The 25,076-nt window shown below is 42.5% G+C and overlaps 1 non-coding gene across 1 annotated transcript; it reads left to right on the top strand.

Moving 5' to 3' along the window:
* Positions 1–19,383: 19,383 nt before the first annotated feature.
* Positions 19,384–19,457, top strand: Trnat-ugu (transfer RNA threonine (anticodon UGU)). Its single transcript has one exon. It is a non-coding gene; the product is annotated as a tRNA-Thr (tRNA).
* The last annotated feature ends 5,619 nt before the right edge of the window (positions 19,458–25,076 follow it).

The raw sequence follows: 25,076 nt of genomic DNA, 5'->3' as shown, positions 1-25,076 counted from the left end.
TATGTTGAAAAGATTGGCCAAAAGGAAAGCTGCAACCTTTCAACCATTGTATGAATGCGTGGTGTCTGTTCTTTCAGGCATGTCCGATTGAACAGACACGACGCATTCATATAATTAATACGTCTAGCTGGACAATGGATGCACTTTCTACAGTGCCGATACACAAACACGCCCAACCTCCAGTGGGAAACTCAGAGTAGGGAACAGTGAGTGTAATGGACTTGGACGAGGAATAGGTGGCGCTCGGTAGGAATATGTATCGTCCGTGTGGTGTGCCGAGGTCGTCCGTGCAGTAGTTAACACTCCTGCCTACTAAGCAGGAGATCCCGGGTTCGAATCGTGGTCCGCTGCACATTTTCGTTCGTCGCCGATGATTCTAAGTAATGTCACGGTGAAGCTCTCACCAGTGATCCCCTTCAATTTACACATAAACTTTCAACTAGTTTGAGACCTGAGAGAAAGCTGTTTGGCTTAAAAATAATGAATTAGACGCTGATGTGACACCCACTAAGATGCTATGCAATTAAGACGAAACGCGTCTGCGAGCAGAATACGAGGAGCTATCCAAAATTTTTGGGACTGGTGCTGCCATCTGTCGAAAACCTTACCTTTGGACTAATGGTCACCGTCGCCCTCGAAATAGTTCCCATCCGCACGTACACACCGGTCCCAGCGCTTCTGCCACTGGCCAAACGTATTCTGGAAGTCTTATCCTTTGAGGGTGTTTATTACCGCCAGCGCTGCTTCCTGAATCCTCTCTAGAGTGTCGAACCGGCGGCCTTTCACCTTGAGTTTCAGTTTTGGGAATAGCGCAAAGTCGCAAGGTGACAAATCTGGCGAGTACGGTGGGTGGGGTACAACAGCCATGTTGTTTTTTGCAAAAAAGGTCCTGGTGAACAAGGATGTGTGACTGGGAGTGTTGTCGTGATGCAGCAGCCAGTTCCCTTGACGCCAAAGTTCGGGCCGTCGCCGCTGCACGTTTTCACGGAGCTGTCGCAAAACGTCACAGTAGTACGCGGTATTCAATGTTTGGTTGAGTGGGACGAATTCTTTGTGTACAATTCCCTTGGTATCGAAGGAAACGATGATCATGCTCTTCACTTTGCTCTTCACCTGTCTCGCTTTTTTGCGTGTTGGAGAGCCCGGGCTCTTCCACTGGGACGATTGATGCTTTGTCTCTGGGTCATAGCCGTAAATCTAGCTCTCGTCACCGGTGATAAACCGTGACACGAAGGTTGGATCATCACGTGCGGTCTGACGAAGGTCCGTGCACACTTCAACACTCTGTGCCTTCTGATCGGCGGTCAAGATCCTTGGAACAAATTTTGCGGCGACGTGATGCATGCCCAATTAATCAGTCAAAAAAAATAATGGTTCAACTGGTTCTGAGCAATATGGGACTTAACATCTGAGGCCATCAGTCCCCTAGAACTTACAGCTACTTAAACCTAACTAACCTAAGGACATCACACAAATCCATGCCCGAGGCAGGATTCGAAACTGCGACCGTAGCAGTCGCGCGGTTCCGGACTGAAGCGCCTAGAACCGCTCGGCCAATAGCCCACTTCATCCGCAAGGTCTTGAATGATTCGACGTCGATCGGCCCTGTACCGAGCATGCCACTCAAACACACGCGTGCCCCAAACACTTGTTGAATCATTGCAAGGGTCTCTGTAGCACTTTTCCCGATATTCGCACAGAATTTGATACACACGCGCTGCTCTGTTGTCGGATCCATCGTAAAACAGCCACACACCAAACACTGAGTATTACGGAAATCACTGTGGAGACACAACACGTCCTCGCAGCTGAATGCCACTCGGCACACTGACTCATCAGATATGCAGCTCTCGCCACCTAGCGGTGCAAAGATCTACTACTCCTGTTTTCCAGATGGCAGCACCAGTTCCGAAAATTTTGGATTCTAACTCGTATATATAAAAAAAAGTGCAGCATGCAAAACGCAATTTTTCTGTTTGAGCTACTGCATTTTATATACAGTTTCTGGGCAAAAATGGAGCACAAGAAACTTGAAAACAGAATCGTGTAACTTCTGTGTGGAAACGGCGATGAGTTTCCATTACAACAAAACAGAGGAAAAATAAATGCTGACAGACCAAATAAATAAAATTAGCAACTGTTGAACTGAAATCGTTCCGAACCATAAAACCTGCAGCTTGATGGAAGAAGAAGAAGAAGAAGAAGAAGAAGAAGACTAAGCTTCTAATAGACAAGACACACAAAGAAGGCCCAGTTGACATTGGCCTCATTAGACATTGAAGTGGATGAGGTAGGACAATTTTGGTAATTTCGCGTAAGCAGCCATTCCGGCATCCGCTTGATGAGCTTCCGGTAAACGGTGGTGAACTTAAATCAGGATGAGCGGAAGAGGATTAGAATTGCCCTGCTGCAGATACGAGGCCAGTTTGATTATGCACCGCGCCATCTCGCTTGCTGCTCGATTTCTCTGCAGTAACGAGGTGTGGGATTTACACCGCTACTTCAGACTGACCCACAGAGAGAGACGTGTGGCCCTGCAGAGAGGCGGCGAGATATACGCAGCTCATCCGCCAGCGCGCTGCCGTTTGCCCGGTGGGCGCGGCGCTGCGCTTCCCTGCTGATCATTCCAGCCACGCCTCGGGTACAGGTCTGCTGACTCCCTCATCTGCCAACTGCCGCGCTTACTTCCTCCGATGGGGAAGACGGGGGTGGGGGAAGGGTGGGGAGGGGAGCGGAGGGGGTGGTCCTGGCGGGTGAAAAGGGTGCGTGGCTGGGCCGCTCGTAATTGCTGTGGCACGGCCCACCCTGCGCGGAGGGGTGGGGAGACCGATAATTAAAACATAAAACCTGGCTGGCCTATTCCGCAGCCTGTGCTTCTTCGCAGAGTTCCTCTAACAATTACTAACTTATACCTCCATTAGAATTCAATAGACCCTTTACTAACGGAAAGGAAATTTCAATTTCGCCCAGAAATCGGGTGCGCCTCTTCCTTTTATTAAGAGAATTTGCAGACGGAATAAAATGCAACGGTGACTCTAGCGCGACTTTCTTCATTACGGCGTAATTTGCAGTGACTCAAACTTTTGCGTCGGATACACGACTTAAAAAAAGCCTGCTTCTACGCAGTGAATATCTTACGATTTCAGTTTTGCTCCACTGTTTTTCGAAAAAACTTCAGAAAATTTGTGCGAGGTTCCGGTAGAAATTCATTTATGTATTGTACTTTTAATGACCTGCCAATTGTCTTATTGCACGCCAGAGTGATATAAACCCTGGTAAAATTGGCACATTACTTGTAACATGGGTCTGCAGGCCTTGTGAATCGTCGAAAGGACGTCATATTCCGCCTATGGCTACAGAAGTTTCTAATTTTCTGTTGACAGACAACTACATGCGAACAGGTCGTTAACTATAGAAAAGAAAAAAATAATTATTTGTCGTTAATTTGGAGAACATTTCTACATGGCTGTGAAAGATGAAAATTGTCAAAGACAGAAAGCCCTAGCTCCTATGGACATGTGATTTTGGGAAAGAGTAACAAGGACCAGATGGACACAAATAAATATCAATGGAAATGTCCTAAAAGTATTCAGTAAGGAGAGAAACCTCACAGCAGTTACTAAAAAATGAAAACATAAGATAAATTTTTAACAGACGTATTGGAAGCAGAAAGTCTGGGGAACAAAACTTAGGAGGCACCAAGAACAAAAGCAGCCATAAATGAATTGTAAGTAAGAAACTGCCAAAATTATCAGTAAATGAAGAAGACACCAAAATATAAGGGAAGACGATGCAGCGACAGACTTTGTAATATGAAGACGATGCTGGTGTTGCCACTGCTGCTGGTGATGATGACATTATGAAGCATAAGTATACCAGTATTATAATACCGTAATATTTATTTGTACTAGACAATGACGTAACGCCGAAAATGTAGTACCAAAATAAAAAACTTCTGCAGCCACAAACTTATTATGATGTCCTTTCTAGAATAGTAATTAGTGATGGTGGATTCTGTTTTTCCAATTTGAGGGTGACGTTCTTTATTGTTTAATGATTGCACTTGGGGAATGACATATGACGAAAACGAATTGTTAGCACTAATAAACAGCTGATAAACAGGTTTTACAATAAATTAAGTGGATGATTAAACCACGTATGTGCGAGCATTAGCTTTCGCAACCTTAGTTTCTGGGTATGTCACCTGGTCGTTTCACACTGTGAAAAAATGTTTCATTGTAGTTGCATGACATACCATCAACCACACTTCTTGTGTCTTAGTCTGACACAAATTACGCACTTGGCTGCCTCCTAGAACGTAGCACATAGATACTAAAACCGACACTAAGTCGAAGTTACAAAAGATCGTTGATAGTTAACGTTACGATGGTAATTAACAAGGGTTCGGGTCTGTACAAATGAACAGAAACAGAATCGTCTTAACTACACAATCGGGGTTGCCAAAAGAAACTTCAGGTCTCGAAACCGAAATACATACTCCCAATGAAGTCATCGGTCCGAACAGTTATTTTTCGTAGTGGACCAAAGGCCAGCCTCATGTCACCTGTTGGCCACGACATGTGGAATCGTGGCTGACGCAAGCGAAGTTATTTAGTATCTAGATGCCGCTCTTCAGTTATGTCCCCGTCATCGCTGAAGTGGAAGGATATTCGAACTCTGATGAACAAGATCAACTACTGTCAGAATCGTAAGTCATATTACAATTAGAGATGACAATATACACTTAAAAATTTTACTGAAAAATATAAATATTACAAGATGCCTCAGTCAAGTGCCTAGAAGGAGTGAAAAATAAGGTATTTCCAACTACACTGCCTGAAAAAGAGAGGAAAGCACACAGGAAGGGAGGAGGAAACGGATTGAAACTTCGTGAGTTGAAAGGATATGTGATATTATTTCAGTTGAAAGTCGAGTCAAACTTACGAAGAACTTTGCACTTTGAGCCCACATGTCAGTACCACACACCACCCACTCTGGCCTTGAAACATGGGCTGATTCAGTTTGGAAAGGTGTCATTAGGCCAGACAACTCGCGAATGTTGTAGCTGATCCTCGATATCTTGGCTTAGGATTCTGGCACTGGGGCGAAGTAGACGTCAGAGCTGGTCTCTCACATATTCTATCGATGACAGATAAGGGGATCTTACTGACCACGGAAGTACCTATAAACGAGACGGCGTAAGAACTTCCCTGACAGTTCGTGGAGCTGTTGGCAGCTTTCAACAGCGAAGCGCTAACGGCTGCGGACGCAAACAGAAGCCGCTTTTAGATCTGTAACAGCACTAAGGCATTGCCATAGAAACGTTTACAAAATCGCGTTACGTTCTTGTTTAAAGTAGGTTCGCGAAGCTGCTGCACCCAGTCCACGTCCACTCGACTGTAAACATCATACACAGGTCATAGAGGTACGTGCCATTTGTGTATAAGCATTGTCCTGATGAAAAATGGTACTACGATACTGTCCGTTGAGAGTTAAAACATGAGGACACAGGATGACTGTGACGTGCCATTGTGACATCAGGGTTTCCTGTATCACTACCAACCATGACCTGAAGTCATAGACGGCGGATCCCCACACCATGACACCATCAGCGACGCCACCATGCCTCTCCAAAACAACGGAGGAGTGGAACCTCTCCTCAGCTCGACCGCTATACTCGCTGACGGTGGTCATATCTTAACACAATGCACCATCTATCACGTGCATGCTCCCTGTCACGACGCCACTCTAGGTACAGCCGTTTGTGTTGTGGCGCATGTAATTCTCTTATTCGGTTACTGCTAATTTCGACCAATGGTGCAGATGATACAGAATGTTGCAAGAAGTGCATTACCTGTTCTTGGGTGACAGGCCCAGATGCGGAGGGGCTACGATACGCTTGGTGCTCGACGCGCCGAACATCCCTTGTGGTGATCCAATATGATCTCCCGTAACCCTGACGACGAGTATGACTGCCCATGCTGTCCAGCATCTGTTCCCTGTCACATCCGAATGTCTCACAAACCTCTATAATCCATGATTCAGCAGGTGACCAAATCGGGACCTAGAATGAGGCCCCTTTCACCCCTGATAACAACACTAAGCGCGAATAACTCTAAGACACTTTGTGGTCTTTCTACCTGTCAGAGAGAATTGTAACTCTGTTCATATACGTACCCGCGAATTGTGTGGCCGTATACGAAGTTACGTTTACCTCATGTTTTCGGGCAGGCTGTGTATTTACTCATTGTGAATGGATTTTGGATGCACTTCTCTAACTGATTCATTGTATATAGGTGATAAAAGGTGATAATTAGGTTATTTTTACGTATGAGAAGAGAAATGTTTCAAATGCACATAGAACGTAGGAAAAATATCACGTTCATGGACAAAATGTAAACTATAGGTGGCGATAGGTTGTACGTCCTCTACTTTACTTAATGACCTGTTCTTGCTTCTGTTGCAAACTCAAGACCATACCTATGGGCACTTGGCTCGAATTTCAAGATTAGTAGTGGAATTACATGGGATATGCCGATTTAGTACGTAGGGGCTTACAGTACTATAGATACTCTCCTTACATCCAACATCACATCCACTAGCTGTATTACACTATCTTTATCCCTGCCTCCTATCTTCACATTCTAGGTTTTCACTATGAATGTTTTCATCGAAAAAGTGTTCCAGCTCTGATCAATTCATAACTTACCATACCAGCAGATGCAGTACCACAGACTATCTACCAACACTTTCGTATCACCCTGTAACATATCTCCAGATAAAGTAGTGCAATATTAAATTAGCCATACCTCATATTTCATTATTTCCATTTCTTACTGCTATTTGTATAATGTTAATACCTCACAGCTTAGAGATGGTAGGTAGCTATTCACTTCCACGTGGGAAATAATAAAATAATAAGGGATAAGAAATCCCGTTTGTGGCAACATAGTGATTGGAGAAACATCAACAGGAATATAGGTTATTCCGATACCGTTGTAGCAAATATTTTAATGTACGTCAGGTGAGTCATAGGATTCATTAACCTCTTTCATTTCTTTCCCACACGACAGGATAATGCCTCCTTGGCTCATAACACAAAAATGCTTATCGAAAATGTTACTTTACCAACGCGACAAAATATCTGGTAAATAAGTGATTAATTTAGCAGAAACTTCTGTGTAACGCCACTAAATTTTTCCTTAATTTATTTAAGGATCTTGAGACGCAAGTTCTGTGCAACAGGTACTTCCATTATTAATTAATGCGAGTAAAATGAATCTGAAAATAAACCAATTAGAAATTCTGTTTCAGTAGGCGCTTAATTAGCTGTAAAACGTTTGATGCGCTGGATGTCTTTATCATACCTTGATTGCTTCATCACAAATTATATTACTGTAAACTCACAGCTGTGTAAAATTGCGTCGGATTTTCCGAACAATTACCTACATAGTCTCATCTCTTCTGATCTCTCAAGATAACGAACTTTCTACGGAGTATTATACGCAGCTGCTTGCGCTGTACCAGATTTCAAAACTAAACTCTGCCCGAACAGACCTCAGAAGGTCCAACGGTACCACGCGTCATCTTCAGCCGAAAGGCGTCACTGGATGCGGATATGGAGAGACATGTGGTCAGCACACCGCTCTCCTGGCCGTTGGCAGCTATCGCGACCAGAGCCGCTACGTCTGAGTCAAGGAGCTCCTAAATTGGCGTTACAAGGGCTGAGTCCACCCCACTCGCCAACAGGGCACGGCATACCCCGACGGTAACCCTTCCAGTTATTAGCCACGCCAGACAGCACTTAATATGGGTGTTCTGAAAGAAACCGTTGTTACCATGTAAGTAGGCTGTTTATATTTTCTTATTGGCAACGTTACGTAGCGCTCTGTATGAAAATCACTGGCTGTGCTGTGTGCAGTCTGTGGCTAGTTTGCATTGTTGTCTGCCATTGTAGTGTTGGGCAGCGGCAGCTGGATGTGAACAGCGCGTAGCGTTGCGCAGTTGGAGGTGAGCCGCCAGCAGTGGTGGATGTGCGGAGAGAAATGGCGGAGTTTTGAAATTTGTTAGACTGGATGTCATGAACTGATATATATATTATGACTATTAAGGTAAATACATTGTTTGTTCTCTACAAAAATCTTTCATTTGCTAACTATGCCTACTAGTAGTTAGTGCCTTCTGTAGTTTGAATCTTTTATTTAGCTGGCAATAGTGGCGCTCGCTGTATTGCTGTAGTTCGAGTAACGAAGATTTTTGTGAGCTAAGTGATTTGTGAAAGGTATAGTTTAATGTTTGTCTGGGCCATTCTTTTGTAGGGATTTTTGATAGTCAGATTGCGTTGCGCTAAAATTATTGTGTGTCAGTTTAAGCACAGTCGTGTATAAATTGTTATAAGGGGACGTTTCAACCACTAGCGGCAAGGCCGTTGGCACCAGATTTCAAGTCGTCCGTTAATTCTCTCCTAAGAAACTGATATTACGTACGCCTTACAGTTATATCTGTATGTTTCATATGTGATAGCGGCTGTAATGTCTTATGAGATCAGATATGATCTTTCAACAGGCACTGGTAGGGTCTTTATATTTCCATGATCGGGTTTGAGGTTTTAAAAGTCATTTTCAGATGTTTCCTTTTAGACGCTGTGAGAGAAGCTAAACTGTACATAGAGGAAATCATTTGTACAGCTCTACACATTGAAACTAAGTGTACCTCAGTTCTTTCATGAAATCGTGTTTCACTTTCACAGTTCATAAAAGCATGGAAGAAAGGGTTTGCAATTATTTGGTAAAGCCAAGAATAACTCACAAAATCTGAAATTACCGACGAACACAATTTAACGTGGTAACATAACAGGTTTATCTGCGATAAGGCAGCTGTAGTTGTAGTGGCCAGCAAAAAGCTCTCTAAATGGCTCTGAGCAGCATGGGACTTTACATCTTAGGTCATCAGTCCCCTAGAACTTAGGACTACTGAAACCTAACTAACCTAAGGACATCATACACATCCATGCCCGAGGCAGGATTCGAACCTGCGACCGTAGCAGTCCCGCGGTTCCGGACTGCAGCGCCTAGAACCGCACGGCTACAGCAGCCGGCAAAAAGCTCTCTGCTACGTGCCTATTATTATTTATTTGCAAGTTTCATTGTATCAAAAAATGTTTCGTGGACACTGTGACTTAACTACTACGCCACGTTATGTAGTCTTAGGGTGCAGATCTAGTTTATATTTGGCAATTAGTGCTGATATTTCTTATGTGATCAAGGGTGAAATTAACTGATAAAATTTTCTCGGTATTCATAATTATTCATTAATTGAAAATATGAGATGCTAACCTAGAAACTGGATGAATATTCGACATACACGAAATCAGAGTTGCCAGCATAAAGTACGGAAGCCACACGTGTGCCCCACATCGTGTGTCTATCTTAAGCTCCCAAGCGGAGTCAACCCTTAAAGAGGCAGCGCTAGCACGTGACGTAAATGTTAGATTGTCAAGGGAGCTGCACGTTTTATTGACCACATAACTAGTGTACCATTTATTATAATATACGAGGTGCTGGTGATAAGATCTTCTCTGCAACTTTCAAAATAGTAGGTGAAAGGCTTATTTATCTGATTAGGTAAATGTAAGAAACATTATCCGTTGTGTGGAATAGCGTGTGACCAGCTGGGAATTTGGGTGGGAGGGGAAGCGTGTCTGGATGGCCGAGTGGTTAAGGAGACTGCTCTCGTAAATCGAGAGTTTCGAATTCCGGTTCGGCACAAATTTTCAACTTTCACCAATGAATTACTTCAGTGCCCAGTTGCGGCTGACGTCAGTCTCTCCCTTGAATTATTGATAGTTTATTTACCACAGAATTACAACAAAAAAGTATTTTTTAAAAATAAAACAGTATTTTTCCTGTCATGTAGCTAATGTATTTATGCGCAACTGACTATATTCAACTCAGTTTAAATCAAATCAAGGGGAGTCCTACGTGCTGTGTTCAGACGTACGTTTTCGTAGCGGAAGGTTTATCTAAGTGATGTGCTGCAACGAGTGCTCATTTGTTAGTAGACTACAGTATTGCAGCATGGAGTGAGGGCGCTTCGTTTGGCTTATCGTGAGTTTTTATCGTGTTATTCCATGAGGACATGGCGAACTACTTAATAGTATACACACAACTGCCTAGATAACAATTACATACGATAAGTTTTTTCATGGCTTTCAGGACGTGCCCATTCAGCCATCTCAATAGTGGAATGTGAATTATGACGATACGAACGTAAGGTCAGCACGTCAAGTCCTCGAGCGGAGAAAATCATGTGTTTTCCTTAGTCACTATCGTACCTGTTTACTGTACTGTCACTGTGTGTTTAATGGCCACTGGATGCCAAGTGCTATAATATCATGGTTGAATAGTACCTGAATGCGCAACGCACTGCAAATGTTGGTGTGTCATGGATCGACATGCTGTCTCTAATAGCTGTCTGAGGTCATTTGGGGCGTAGGTTCAATAACATTAAAATGATTCTTTAGATAACCCCATAAAATGTATCTATTGCTATTAAGTAAGGAGATCGTGTGTGTTGCCTAACAACCCTCTAGGGAATCTCTTGTTTCATAACATCACACACAGTAAAGGCTGGTTGGTAGGTTGTTTGTTTGTTTGTTTGGTTGGTTGGTTTGGGGGAAGGGGGTCGAACAGCGAGGTAGTAAAGGCTGGATGGCCATTTTGACGCCCTCTGATTTCTAGAAATACAATTCCAAAAAGAACACCAAAATAAACTGTAAATACCAGGACTATTCGGAAAGAGAAGAACGATCAGTCGCGAAATGGAAACCACTGTGAAAATCCGACGAGGATTTTCACAGACCTCTTGGGCAGTGTCTCTAGTGTGCCCGTCGATCGCATCAAGACGTTCTTTCCAGTTTTGGGCGCAGTGTGAGCGTGTAAAGGTGCCTAGAACAACAATGTCTCCCGCCAAGTAGGAGGGCCCACTGTGAGGATTCGCCTTAATGAATGCAGCCCTCCTAACACGACTGCCATGGTGATTCTTAGCCGCACTCTGCAGGAGTAGTGAAGACGCTCCTGCAGCTTTTTCGATAGGAAGTGTTCGATCACCCACAACACAGTCCTAATTGGCTCGTCCTGAGTATCATTTCTGTTCCATGAAACGCTGGATACGAAGATAACACTTGGGCGCAGGCTATGCGCTGTAGACCAGCATAGAGAATTATCGGAAAGCACAGGCAGCTGCCTTCTATGACGATGGTGTTGGAAATTTGGTATAACGCTCCGACAAATGTTTACGTCGGAGAGGCGACTATGTGGAGAAGTACCTGAAAGGTGTAATTAAGTGTGCAGAAAAAAAAGCCAGTTGTGATTTTCACTGTGGTTTCCACTTTGCAACCGATCGTTCCTTACTTTCCGAACACCTCTCGTAGGTTCAAATCATATATCTCTCTGAACAAAAATATTTCGATGTAAACGTGCTACTGTCGTGAGCGTCTACAGAATGAGGTAGAAGGACACTGAAACTGGGACAGATGACCTCAGATGTTAAGTCCCATAGTGCTCAGAGCCATTTGAACACTGAAAATGTGGTGTCACCGCCAGACACCACACTTGCTAGGTGGTAGCTTTAAATCGGCCGCGGTCCATTAGTACATGTCGGACCCGCGTGTCGCCACTGTCAGTAATCGCAGACCGAGCGCCACCACACGGCAGGTCTTGAGAGACGTACTAGGACTTGTCCCCAGTTGTACGACGACTTTGCTAGCGACTACACTGACGAAGCCTTTCTCTCATTTGCCGAGAGATAGTTAGAATAGCCTTCAGCTAAGTCCATGGCTACGACCTAGCAAGGCGCCATTAACCATTTCTAGAGAGAGTCTCACTTGTTTCATCAAGAACGCTGTATACAAATGATGGATTAAAAGTTAAGTATTCCAGCAGCTACGTAATTTTCTTTATAGCAGTCATTACGTATCCTGTTCCAGAACTCACGCCCGTCTGCGTTAGATTATAGCGTGCATTTCGGCCTCCTCTATCTACAAGGTGTTGGCACATTTGCCAACACACCAGAAACCATCACTAGGTGCTAAGTGGTTGGACGGCCGCGACTCTTCATAGAACGTCATGTTCGGAGGCTTGTCTACTCTGGAAAGCAGGGTAGACGATGATGCGTGGCAACTCTACCAAAAGAGCACAATGCTGGCGCACGCACAAGTGTTTCGGAGCACATCATACATTGTTGAAGTTGGAGTTCCACAGCAGACCACCACTACGCGTTCACCGATATTGTCAATTATAACTGCAGTGGGCACGGGACCATCAGTATTCATGGATTAGTGGAAACGTTTCGACTTTTCTGGTGAATTACATTTTTGCTACACTATGTCGATAGTCGTCTCGATAAATGGCGTCATCGAGGTGAACGGCAGCTCGAAACGTGCAGTGCGCCACGGACGGAGGCTGGTGAGAGCAGTATTTTCCTATTGGAGACATACTCTGCTCTTGCATAGAACCTGTGGTACTAATTGAAGACATACTGACAGCTGCGAACCAACTGCGTCCCTTCATGTTTGATGTCTTCTGCCACGCCGATGTAATCATTCAGCAGTAGTCTCGGAGCCAGAACAGTTCTAAACTGGTTTGAGGAGCATTATTGTTAACTCACGTTGATGTCTCAGCGAACATATTCGCCTCACGTATACTTTACAGAACACATCTGGGTCGCTACTTGCAGCCATTACCGCATGCGCCAATCTGTGGCCCGTTATTTACGCGAATTACATGATCTATGCGTGGACATCTAATGCCACATACTTCTACAAAACAACTAACAAACGGTCGGATCCCTGATACGCAGAATCAGTTATGTATTTCGTTCTAAAGACGGACAATCAAGCTATCAAGCAAGTGGTCATAATGTTTTGGTTCATCAGTATATGTTTCATATCGATGAGAACTACATAAAGACGGTAATAATTATTCATCAGTGGACTAAGTTTTCGCGTGTGCAATGGACGCAGACCAGTGGCTCATAATAAAACAATGCGTCTGTTGTAAAGTTTTGAACTGGGTCGTCTTAGTCATTGAAAGGGAATTGTTTAGTGGGTCGCAGGAAGTAGGGTATTGTAAAGATTTTCAGGCTTTCCGATGTCATTACCTCCGACTTCATCAGATCTTACTCCCCCACCCGCAGCATCAACAACATTGGCGGCTAACTGAACTTGCAATAAAATGAAATTTATTTGAAAATATTTTCAAAATCATGAAGATGAGTTGTATTTTTTTGGGTAGATGGTTTATTAAACTAATATCTAATGAGTCAGCGACATAGTGATTGTTGCTTATTTCTAACAACTTACTTCATTAAGCAATTCTCAGACCATTGCGAGTGCTTCCTAGGATTCCTCTTTAGAAGAGAAAGCTATCTCTCTACACTGAGGGTAGACACTTGCTACAAAACTTCCTTCCTCTGCACCATTACTCTCCATAGCGACCCTTGTTTCATCTACAGCCTTCATCCTGAACCAAAATCTACCCAGATAAAATGTGTGCTCTATAGTTTCTTGATTTACATTTACATTACTTTTGAACTATCAGAAATTGGAAGACTTCAGGATGACAGTGCACTGTGTATGACCATAGCCTCTAACAATAATAATAATATTCTGTAGGGACTAGGCGAAGAAGTAGTATTCATTACATACTAATGTTGTATTGTGCTGTTAATTAGTTCGTTTACTTTTTTTGTGAAGTGAATAATGAAGCAATGTCTGTCTACCTACTACTCCGAGAAGCCACTTTCATAAGATATTGAAGCATATGTGACGTACATGTCTCAATTTTACTGTTATAATGCTTGGTACGAATTATAAATCATGTATATAGTGAGTGGATTAAGTGAGATAGACGATGATCACACATTCGTTTCACAAGTTGCAACCATCACAGTTTTACGAAACAGTGATAAGAGTAATGATATTTTAAAAGTAAGTTAGTTTCATGACAGATACACAGTCGAACTCTTTTGTACTTCCCCTTCAAAAAATTTAATTTTACCCCTCAGTGCTATTTAACCCCAGGTTTTTAACTACGGCTATACAAACCGTACCCACAAATACGTCAATGCAGACACTGAAACTAAAACTTCATGACATCAAACAAACGTCGACAGCTGCGACAGTACAGGAGAGTCTTATCCGTAACTCCAATAGATATATTACGGATCTGAAAACATCATTTTCAATGCAGAATTTTCAAATATCAGCATCGCGCGTCGTCGTCGCCACACTGGCTCGGAATCCCATAACGAGGTGAATCGATTTTTGGAAAAGGCTGTTGGATAAAATGAGGCTTCTAATCGAAAAAGGTAATTTACTACCTGTTTTCTCTTCGAAATGAAATGTTGTGCCAGTTTTTATTATTGTAATCTGTCGATCTGTGAAAATTTGTTGCCGCAAAATGAATGTAGTCGTTGTTCCACATCCTTCTCTACAATATTTGTGATTATTCGTTAAAAAATTGCTCATACGTGTTTCTATTCATTCAGTGGGTTACTTATGTTTCGCAGATTCTGATTTCCTCACGTAGTAAATAATTATTTCTCCTAAGTAAATAAATTTTCGAAACTCCATTGTACAGCGTGCGCGCGAATCTGTAACAAGTGTCCTTTTTTACTCATAAGCCCATGTGGTATTTCAAATTGACACCTTACGCGCACGAGTTTGGGGCTGCTGTGCTCATCATATTATATGATTTGCATGGGTTGGACGTGTCAGCGTATTTATAGTAGCTGAACGCATCTGTGTGTCAAAGCATACATATTATTCAACAACATTAGTACTGCACACTTGTGAGAACTACATTTAATGTCCAAGAATCATGTTTATTAAATTTTCTTGGTCCTTGTTTTTCTTGTTTGAGCAAAGTTACAGGGCTAGTATATGTAGTTACAGCTTTACTGCTTTTGACTTAGTAAATTTAGTATACATGCGCTGCCTGCATCAGTGGCAGCACAGATAATAATACTTCTTATGTCCCTTCCGCGGTGTTACCGCTTCTTCAGGAGAAGCTAAGGAAGCCAACACATGCTATCGCACGGAGTGTACACGTAATACTGGTTCCCACCATATAACGAAACCAGAAAAGTTTTGAGGTGCCTTGAAGCTCGCGGGAGGCTCCTAGGAGCGTGGCGTGGTTCAGACGCTCACAACGCAGGCGACGCACGAGCAATTTCCGCGGAACACTCACTCTGCTTTGCTGGCGGGCCAGATAGCACGCATTTGTTTCCGCGCTGCCTGATTTTATCCCCGGAGTTGAGCGGGAGCGGCGGCGGCGGCTGCGCCACGTGCATGTTCGCACTCGCCAGATACTGCGGCAGCGACGTCACATCGCTCGTAACTAGACGCGGCCTGCATATTCATGCCGCGAAACTTCTACCCGCGTCCCACCACTCGCTTTGGCCCGCTGGGACACGCAGCTCCTCTGTTTATTCAGAAGAGGGTAGCAGCTGTAAGGAGAAGACATTGTAACTGTGGCGATTAATGAAAGACCACCGGCGACGTCTTGAGAGATGTGAGATATATAACAGTACGGTCCTTCCGCGCAGCTATGAAAAACATATTTAAAATGCTAGACATTAAAATTATGTGTGTTTTTCTGCACTGACTGGTGTGACACCTACAACGCCTCTCGGTGTTAATAAACCAAAATAGCTCCCAAATTAGCTCCCATGCCCTCGAAATATAAATTTAGAAAATATCCCAAGCCCCTCCACAAGTAGTAATTTACGTAATAGAAATAAGAGACAAATAGAGGGAAATCTATAATAGAAAAGTAATAGAAAAAGAAAAGAATTTTAATCATAAATTTTGGAAGCATGGGAGGGGGGAAAAACGATAGAAATGGTTAAATTATTAGTTATTCTTATGTGCGAGAAAATCAATATTATAGTCACAGAACGTAGGTCTTGAACACCAAAGATAGCGTTTACTAAAGTATAAATAGACATACAATGCAATTATGATACTCCAGTCTCTATCCTCTAGTCTGTTCGAAGTCAATTAGGACGTACAGCTTTAGGAAGCAACAATAGGAGCTTTATTAAACCAGGGCGCAAGAATAAATCGCGACGAGATTGTTTTTTAGGAAACATTAATTTCAGATCAGAATAAGAACTTTTGTCATATTACAGGAACAGGGAGGTGATCAATAATCTCTCTGACTTTAACTTCACTTCGTGTGAAAATTTAAATATTTTACGTAATTAACGATTTTTGGACAGATTCGGACTTTGTATTGTGATAGTGGAAAAGCGTTACTTCACGCGACTAGTAATCACAGTTCGTGACAGTTTATGGATATTAAACGGGAACAATCTTTTTATCGAAAGTGACAGAACATTGTTTAGTATCTCTGATATTGACGGGATTCCATATTAGATAATTATTCAAAGAACCCCTTTGAATGCGATCGTGTGAATGAACTGATTTATTAATAATTATTGTCAAATAAAATAACGTGTTAATTTGAAACTGACAATTCGTCGTGAACTTTACTTTGATTTAGATTCATAAATAATTAGGTTACGTGATTTTCACCAAGAATAAACTGCAGACTAGTAACTGAAACAAGTGAACGAGACTCTATTGAAAACACTAGTATTAATTTACTTATGGTTTTTTCCTTCAGAAGTGGAAAGACAATACGTGTAGTGACTCACTGGGGTTAAGTTAAGAACTAGCCGGGATAAAACAAAACCCCTCAACACCAGTCAATGTGTAGATAAATTAACATTCCGACTTTCATGCAAGATACGGAAGTCGGGATAGAAAAAAGGGTTGCTACACTGGGCAAGTGCCACAATCATGTGGTATCGCTTTACTGATCAAAATCACTTTGGATTTCCGAAAGTGTCCTCCAAGAAAATAAGAACACTGATGCAGGCACTCTTTGACGAAGAGTTGGGGCAGATAACTGTAGTCACGGGGCGGTTAGTGAAGACTGTACGTCAAATACGGTCTCAGAAAATCAGAAGCCGGCTGCAGTGGACGAGCGGTTCTAGGCGCTTAAGTCTGGAACCGCGCGACCGCTACATCGCAGGTTCTAATCTTGCCTCGGGCATGGGTGTGTGTGAGGTTCTTAGGTTAGTTAGGTTTAAGTAGTTCTAAGTTCTAGCGGACTGATGACCTCAGATGTTAAGTCCCACAGTGCTCAGAGCCATTTGAACCATTTGAAAATCAGAAAACAGATTATTATACGTGTAGTGTCTGTTCTATCGGACGCGTCCACACATATAATAATACTGTGTACAATCTGTCTCTCCTATGTGTCATTAGGCGCATTTTCTCTGGTGTTTCGGCAGATATTTGCAATTTCTTTTTTGAATGCATAGCTGGATTCAGTCCAAACAAAGATAGCGCATTGAGTCTTTCATGCGACGTCCAGTGCCGACAGAAAGTGTCGGTTTGTCTCCCGTTACTAGCAAATTGGTACATAAAGCGGAATTTTACGTGTCCACTCTATTGAACAATCCCAAATTAGTCTAGTGCTATATTTTTTTTATCGTTATGTTTTATCAGGGACACTAAAACACGGAGAAAACCCAGTAATCCACGAACAGGCACTGAGCATAACTGGAAACAAACCTACACTTTCTGTAGACTCTTGGCGTCCCGTGAAACACGCGTTGAGCTGTACTTGTTTGGGCAGACTCCATTTACTCTTTGCAAAACACAAACTGCAAATATCTGCCAAACGGACGGACAAAAGGCACCTGACGACCCATGGGTGAGACACCCTCTGTATATGCGCCTGATGGCGAATAACGGTATCTTCAGTGCTAATGTACTCTACATCCGAACTCTTGCGGGAATCGGGTGGAGCTGCGAGCAGCGAGGATAATGGAGAGTAGACGCTTCATGTGTAGTGTACGACAAGTTGAGAATTTGGGTGAAGCGAATTCGGATTGCCGAAGCGATTTTGGCGACAGTTCGCGTAAAAGTATAAATCTGGATTCTAATCCCAGTAGGGCACAAATCTGGGCTTGTCGCCACTGGATTTATATCAATACCTGACTGCGGCTAAACTCTGAGTTCTACGTCGGAAAACAAAGATAATTAGATTAACAAATCAATAATTAAATTAACATATATAGCAGAAAAATAGTAGCTCTGCATTGAGATAAAACTGAGTGCCACAAGTAAACAAGAAGTTAATATATGCGAATATTAAAAGCTAATAGCAAAAGTAGTGTATGAAGCGTTGAGAGGGGTGGGGGTGGGGGGGGGGAGGGCCGTTGCGAATGGTCACCTTGCGATTGTGGTGTGAATGACTGACGCTTGCTAAGAAGTGCTCACCTAATAGAACGTGTCATCTGCCCGTGACTGATGAGATGAAACTCTCTTCCAAGAAAGAACATGGCACAGTTCACATCTAGCAGGGACGATGGCATTCATTTCTCATATAAACTTGGAGGACTGAAGATGGCGAACTCGTATACCAACTTAATAATTAGTACTAGAATTTCTTCCTGCTTGCAAAAACTATTAGCATTTAAATGATGACTAACTGAAACCCTCAGCTGGCGACAGGTGTTGTTGATCTACCTCGATATGGACAATTGAAAATGTGTGCCCCGACCGGGACTCGAACTCGGGATCTCCTGCTCACATGGCAGACGCTCTATCCATTTTTTTTTTTTTTTCATTTTGTTCGTTGTTGATCGTTGTATTTGGTCGTTGCGGACGTCACATGACATCTGCTCAAGTTCGTTTGTTGATACTTCAACTCAGTTTTTTTTATTACAGAGGCCAACCAGCTCTCTGGCCGAACACGCTGAGCTACCGTGCTGGCATCTGAGCCACCGAGGACACAGATAAATAGCGCGATTGGAGGGACTTACCCCCTGCACGCTTCCCGTGAGACTCACATTCCTAACTGTCCACAATTCTACATATGTATTGTACCTTATAGACATTTGCCCATCCACTCATTACTCGCGCACGCTTTGGCGATTCCCGTAAGAGTTTGGGCAACCTGTGCGCATTCGCTCAGACTCAGGTCAATGGCTGGATAGCCTTTAACTACGTATAAGAAGACAGTAATTGTTCTCGAAAGAACAGAATACTGTTGATGACCGTGCAGCTTTTCCCTGGAATAAATGATGACTAACTGAAATACTCAGCTGCCGACAGGTGTTGTTGATATACCTCGATATGGACAGCTGAAAATGTGTGCCCCGACCGGGACTCGAACTCGGGATCTCCTGCTTACATGGGCAAATGTCTGTCAGGTACATTACATACGTAGAGTTGTGTGCAGTTGGGAATGTGTGTGTCACGGGAAGCGTGCAACGGGTAAGTCCCTGCAGTCGCGCTGTTCGTCTGTGTCGGTGGCTCAGATGGATAGAGCGTCTGCCATGTAAGCAGAAGATCCCGAGTTCGAATCCCGGTCGGGACACACATTTCCAGCTGTCCATATCGAGGTATATCAACAACACCTGTCGGCAGCTGAGGGTTTCAGTTAGTCATCATTTATTCCAGGGAAAAGCTGCACGGTCATCAACATTATTCTGTTCTTTCGAGAACAGTTACTGCCTTCATATATTAGCATTTAGATTCGTTATATTTGTTACGATGGAATACGAATTTTCGTTTCGTGCATGTGATATAAAAGAATGTGATGAGCGCGAAATGTAATATACAACATAATAAATATGCTTAGTAACGTCTCACGGCCGAAATTAGATAATAACACGATTTTAATAAAGCACAAAACAGCCTACAATGGATAATGGACCCTTTTATTAAACACATAGAGGCTATGGATCCCCACGGAAGCAAAATTTATATTTGCGTTGTGACGATCGTAAAATTGAAAATACATATACCATTAGTGTGCCCAGCTACGTAGCAGGCGCTCAAACATTTCTAACGATATGCTGATTCTTTTTTAAAGGTATTAGCACTTTAACTTTGGTAGTTATATGTTTCACTGAAGTGCTAACACTTCTGGCGGCCTGGCCACAGCATTGATATTATTGTAATTCTCAGATAGTCACTCAGCTTCCTCTCGTTAGGTGACGGCTGATTAGGTCAATACAGATATAAGCGTATTTTACGATGGCGTGCTGAAAAGTGATGCCACCGAATTTTATTTGTGAAAATTCTTAAGGCTTTTAAAATAAAACAGACTTGATTAACATTTTACTTCTGTTTTCTGCATGTCCACATCTTTTTTTCTCAACATAGTCGCCTTGGCGTCTCCCAGAGAGAGATCAGTTTGTTGACACCGTCACTGTACAATGTTTGACCTTGGTGACGGAGCCACAATCTCACGTGTGCGTACATCGCTTTATTATTATCAAACTGAAGCCCTCGGAGGTATTCTTTAAGTTCTGGAAACAGATGAAAATCTGATGTAGCCAAGTCGGGGCTACATGGAGCATGATCGATGACAGCGAACCCACGGCGTCAGGTTGTTGCAGATGTCGCGGCGCTCGTGTGTGTCTGGCGTTGTCACACTGAATGAGGGGTGCTCCACGCGTACACGAAATCGTCGATTTCGAAACTCGACTACGGTACAGTGTTTCTCATGCACCAATACAGTTACATGACAGACAGCCACGTTACACGCTACAATTCGGAGCCCTCTAGCGGTAGGGGCTGTAATTCGTGTCAGCGCAGCGAGGAAGTTGACCGAATGATGTGCATGACGCGGAATACCTTCACCGACATTGAGAACAGAATTAAAATTTCGCAGATGTTACTTTTTAACAAGCTCTCATATGAGGCATTACAGACAGTTCACACGATAAAAACGAATGAATCTGAAACTGTGCTTTAGAACTGCCCTGAAAAGGTGGAAACGTCGGAAATTTATTTATTTTAGTAGTTTACAATGACGCGGCCCAAGAATAAAAATTATTTTATCCAAACTGGGTTTTTGTTTAGCTTAGTCAGAAACCAAGCATATTTTTCGCGTTTAGCACACAGTATTTCAGCTTCATACAGTTATCTGCGTCCATAAGGGTTTGAGAACACCTTCAATATCACTGAAGAAAGTAAAACTACTGTCGTACATTGTTAATGAGTGATTTATTTCATCCAAACTGTGCATGCAGGGTAAGGTTAGTCAAGTTTTTACGTATGACAGTCACAAATGCTGACTGTTACATATGACACATAGTAGGTATACTCGTGATGACTTTAGTCTCTAGAATCGGTTCATGCAGTCCCTCTGCACCATTCTTGGTTCGACATTTATCACCCGTGTAGTCGCCAGTATCTAGAGTGTCTCCACACAGAATGTTGAAATCAAGCTGTATATGCAGAACTTTAAGACTAACTGTGGTTGGTACATTTCATTATTGACAGTATAATATATTTCACAATTTGTCAAAAGGTAACTCTGCTCAAATGTAATTAAGTTTTCCTTTGTAGGTACAAACACTGTGAGTGACACTACTTTACATGTCGTACTTTTATTTTTAGTTAATTATCATGGATTTTATACTATTTGACACCACATTTTATATATAGCCGTGTAAGATGTTTTAAGTGTCTTAAGTGTGTAAGTGGCACCTCATTCCGAACTATCGTGAGCATGTATACCGGCATCCTTATGTGACAATAGATATGTCATGCATTTCATGCATTCTCTCCATTGGATGCTTGATGCAATTAACTAAAGACAATTGCTGTATAGGCAAGACAGCGAGCCTGTTACTACGGTGAACACAATAGTCGAGATAGGTACTTGGGAGGTCGTAAATTCGCCCATTGCCCCTCACCGTGACAATAGAGCGCAATACGGGTAAGATGCGCAATATCAGCGACCAGATCGCGAGTGTACGGACATGAGACACTGAAGGCACTAAACTCCTCATGTCAAAGGCCCTACCACGAGTACGTCTATTCGGGAAATCCCTCCACCGTCACAGTCTTGGGCGACAGTGTGTGGATGATGGGTCGTCGTCGGCTAGAGCGGGTACATGTGCACTACACAGCGAATTACTCCCCATCCCACTGTTGGACAAGAACGTCAGTTCTCATTCATATGGGGTCTTTGTGAAGCACACAGTAACGGCATTGGCATTGTGGGGAAGTCAGAGACTTTCTGAATCCTATAGACAATTTTGATAGTGGACCATCAACAAAGAATCGAATGCTCTCAGCACTCCCAGTCACAGGAAGTTAGTCTCCTACAATAGACTTATCGAAACACCTACGAATGATACTGTCGTGTTAGTAGTAAAAATATACAGGATGATTCACGAAGATACGCAAATATTTCAATATGTTATTCTACAAGTACAGCTAAAGAAAAAAGTTCATCTGAACATAGGTAAGCAAGTGTTTAGATACGGAGTTACGGCTAATAGAAGAATTTGGCAGGATATTTAGCAACTTCGCTAATATGAAGCCATGGAAAAACTGTACGAGGTTACTGTAAAGCACGATTTCTATCTTTTTGTTGTTATTGGTCTGGGGAATCTAATGAAACATGTCCCCGACGTGTACCTGCAATAGTTTTTCAGAACACCCAAAAAAGCAAAGATTATTATACAAATAAATTTGTTTACTTTCCATTACGAATGTAGAAACGTTTATGTCATTATTGGCAACCGTTAGTGAGTTGTTTCAGTCGTTTCCTAACCTGGAAACGAGTTAGTTTTCTGTATTGTTCAGAGAAAGAACATAATAACAACAGTGAATTTAAGTGAAACCACATAGGAACTGTTGTAGCTTGTAGATTATGTATGAAATATGAATGCCTTTCAGATTTACGACAGTGGTATACGCCGATATGAGATGATGATGATGTTTGGTTTGTGGGGCGCTCAACTGCGTGGTTATCAGCGCCCGTACAATTACCCCATCTTTGCTCAGTCCAATTTCGCCACTTTCCTGGATGATGATGAAATGATGAGGACAACACAAACACCCAGTCATCTCGAGGCAGGTGAAAATCCCTGACCCCGCCGGGAATCGAACCCGGGACCCCGTGCTCGGGAAGCGAGAACGCTACCGCGAGACCACGAGCACGCCGATATGGTGTTTTTCTGACAAATCTGATGGTAATGCTACGGCTGGAGTTAACGAATATCCAACTCGGAGGATTAGAATGCACAAACCATTAGTGAAGTATTTCGAATGCTACAGGATACAGGTTCCATACCTACTGTTCATAATCAATACGAGCGCTCGATAAGGGAAGACGATGATGAGGATATTATAGATACTGTTCATTGTAGGCAGGGTACCAGTACACGACGTACCTCTCAACGATTAGGTATTTCACAATGTTAAGTATGGGGTATACTGAAGTACAATAATCTGTATCCTTACCATAAATAAAAAGTGAATTATTTACATCCGAGAGATACTGCCCTTCGCTTGGAGTTGTGCAGCTGGTTAAATACTATTCGCCAGTTACGCAAATACGTTTTATTTACTGACGAGACACAGTTCACTTGAGATGGTATGAACAATTGACATAACGAGCACGTTCGGTCTGAAGGAAACCCACATGCAACAGTGCAACGCAATTTCCAGCAGTGATTTAGCGTAAATGTGTGGTGCGGTACAATCAACACACACTTTATTGGACCATTCATTTTTCCAGGACGTCTAACTGGCGAGACGTACTTACAATTCCTTCAAGAAGAAATTCCCCGCTTGCTCGAAGATGTTCCACTTGCTACGCGATTGCAAATGTGTTTTCAACATGACGGCGCGCCTCCACGTTTCATCTACACCGTTACTACACATTTAAATGAACATTTTGCCCAGAAATGGACTGGTCATGGTGTTACACGTTTGTAGCCACCCAGATCGCCCGATTTGACATCAGTGGCTTTTTGTGTGTGGGGATGGAAGAACGACATAGTTTATGAGGACAAAGTCAATACACGTGAAGCATTACTTGCTCGCACTATGAATGGAAAAGACGAAAGTAAGAACAACCTTGTGAAACTGAAAAAATGGTTCAAATGGCTCTGAGCACTATGGGACTTAGCATCTATGGTCATCAGTCCCCTAGAACTTAGAACTACTTAAACCTAACTAACCTAAGGACAGCACACAACACCCAGTCATCACGAGGCAGAGAAAATCCCTGACCCCGCCGGGAATCGAACCCGGGAACCCGGGTGTGAAACTGAAACGAGCAACAAAATCTAAAATCTGTTCATACACGTGCAGCTAAGAGCACTGAACTCGTTGGAGACATTTCTAAACATTTATTGTGAATATATTGTGAAATTGTATGTACACTGTACAACTTCCTTAACAATGACCTTTGTTTTTTACCGGTTTAACATCTATTCAGTTTTGCTATGGTATTAATAAAAGCAGATTATCTGACATATTCATACAGCTTCAGTTAGGGTTATTGCCATCATTTTTACAAAATTAAATTCTCTACAACTTCCGTTCAGTACTTTGTGCAGTTGTCTGGCATTTAAAAAACAAATTGAGCCAATTAGTTAATAAATTAAAAATTTTACGAAATGACTAATTTTGCTTCTCTGGATGTTCTGGAAAACTACGGCAAGTACACGTCTGTGACATATTTTATTAGATTCACCAGATCAATAACAAAAAATAAATCGAAATCGTGCTTTACTTTAACGTCGTACAGTTTTGCGAAGGCTTCATATTAGCGAAGTCGCTAAATTTCAGGCAAAATTTTTTATTAGCCCTAACTCCGTAACTAAACATTTGTGGACCTACGTTTATATGAACTTTTTTCTTTAGTTTTACTTGTAGAATATCATATTAAAATTTTTGCTTGTCTTCGTGAATTACTCTGTATTTTTAGTAGTTCAATGACGTGCAATTTGCATATATTTATCAACAATTTTGTTATGTCATCGTGAGAAGCTACTATCAATTGCAGTTTCAAATGCTCGTAGGCATCATCAGGCAAGAGAAATATGTAATTATGGTGTTTGTGTGAGTGTACATACCGTCCGATCAAAAGTATCCGGACTCCTGCTTGTAGTGCAGAATTGACCACTAGATATCACGGGAGGTGGACAAGCAGTATAAAAGTAGGCGCGGAGTATTGTGCCCT

The sequence above is a fragment of the Schistocerca cancellata genome, chromosome 3 (genome assembly GCF_023864275.1).
Source record: "Schistocerca cancellata isolate TAMUIC-IGC-003103 chromosome 3, iqSchCanc2.1, whole genome shotgun sequence".
Lineage (NCBI taxonomy): Eukaryota > Metazoa > Arthropoda > Insecta > Orthoptera > Acrididae > Schistocerca > Schistocerca cancellata.
Note: the sequence above shows the minus strand (reverse complement) of the source record. Positions and strands in the feature narration are given on the sequence as shown.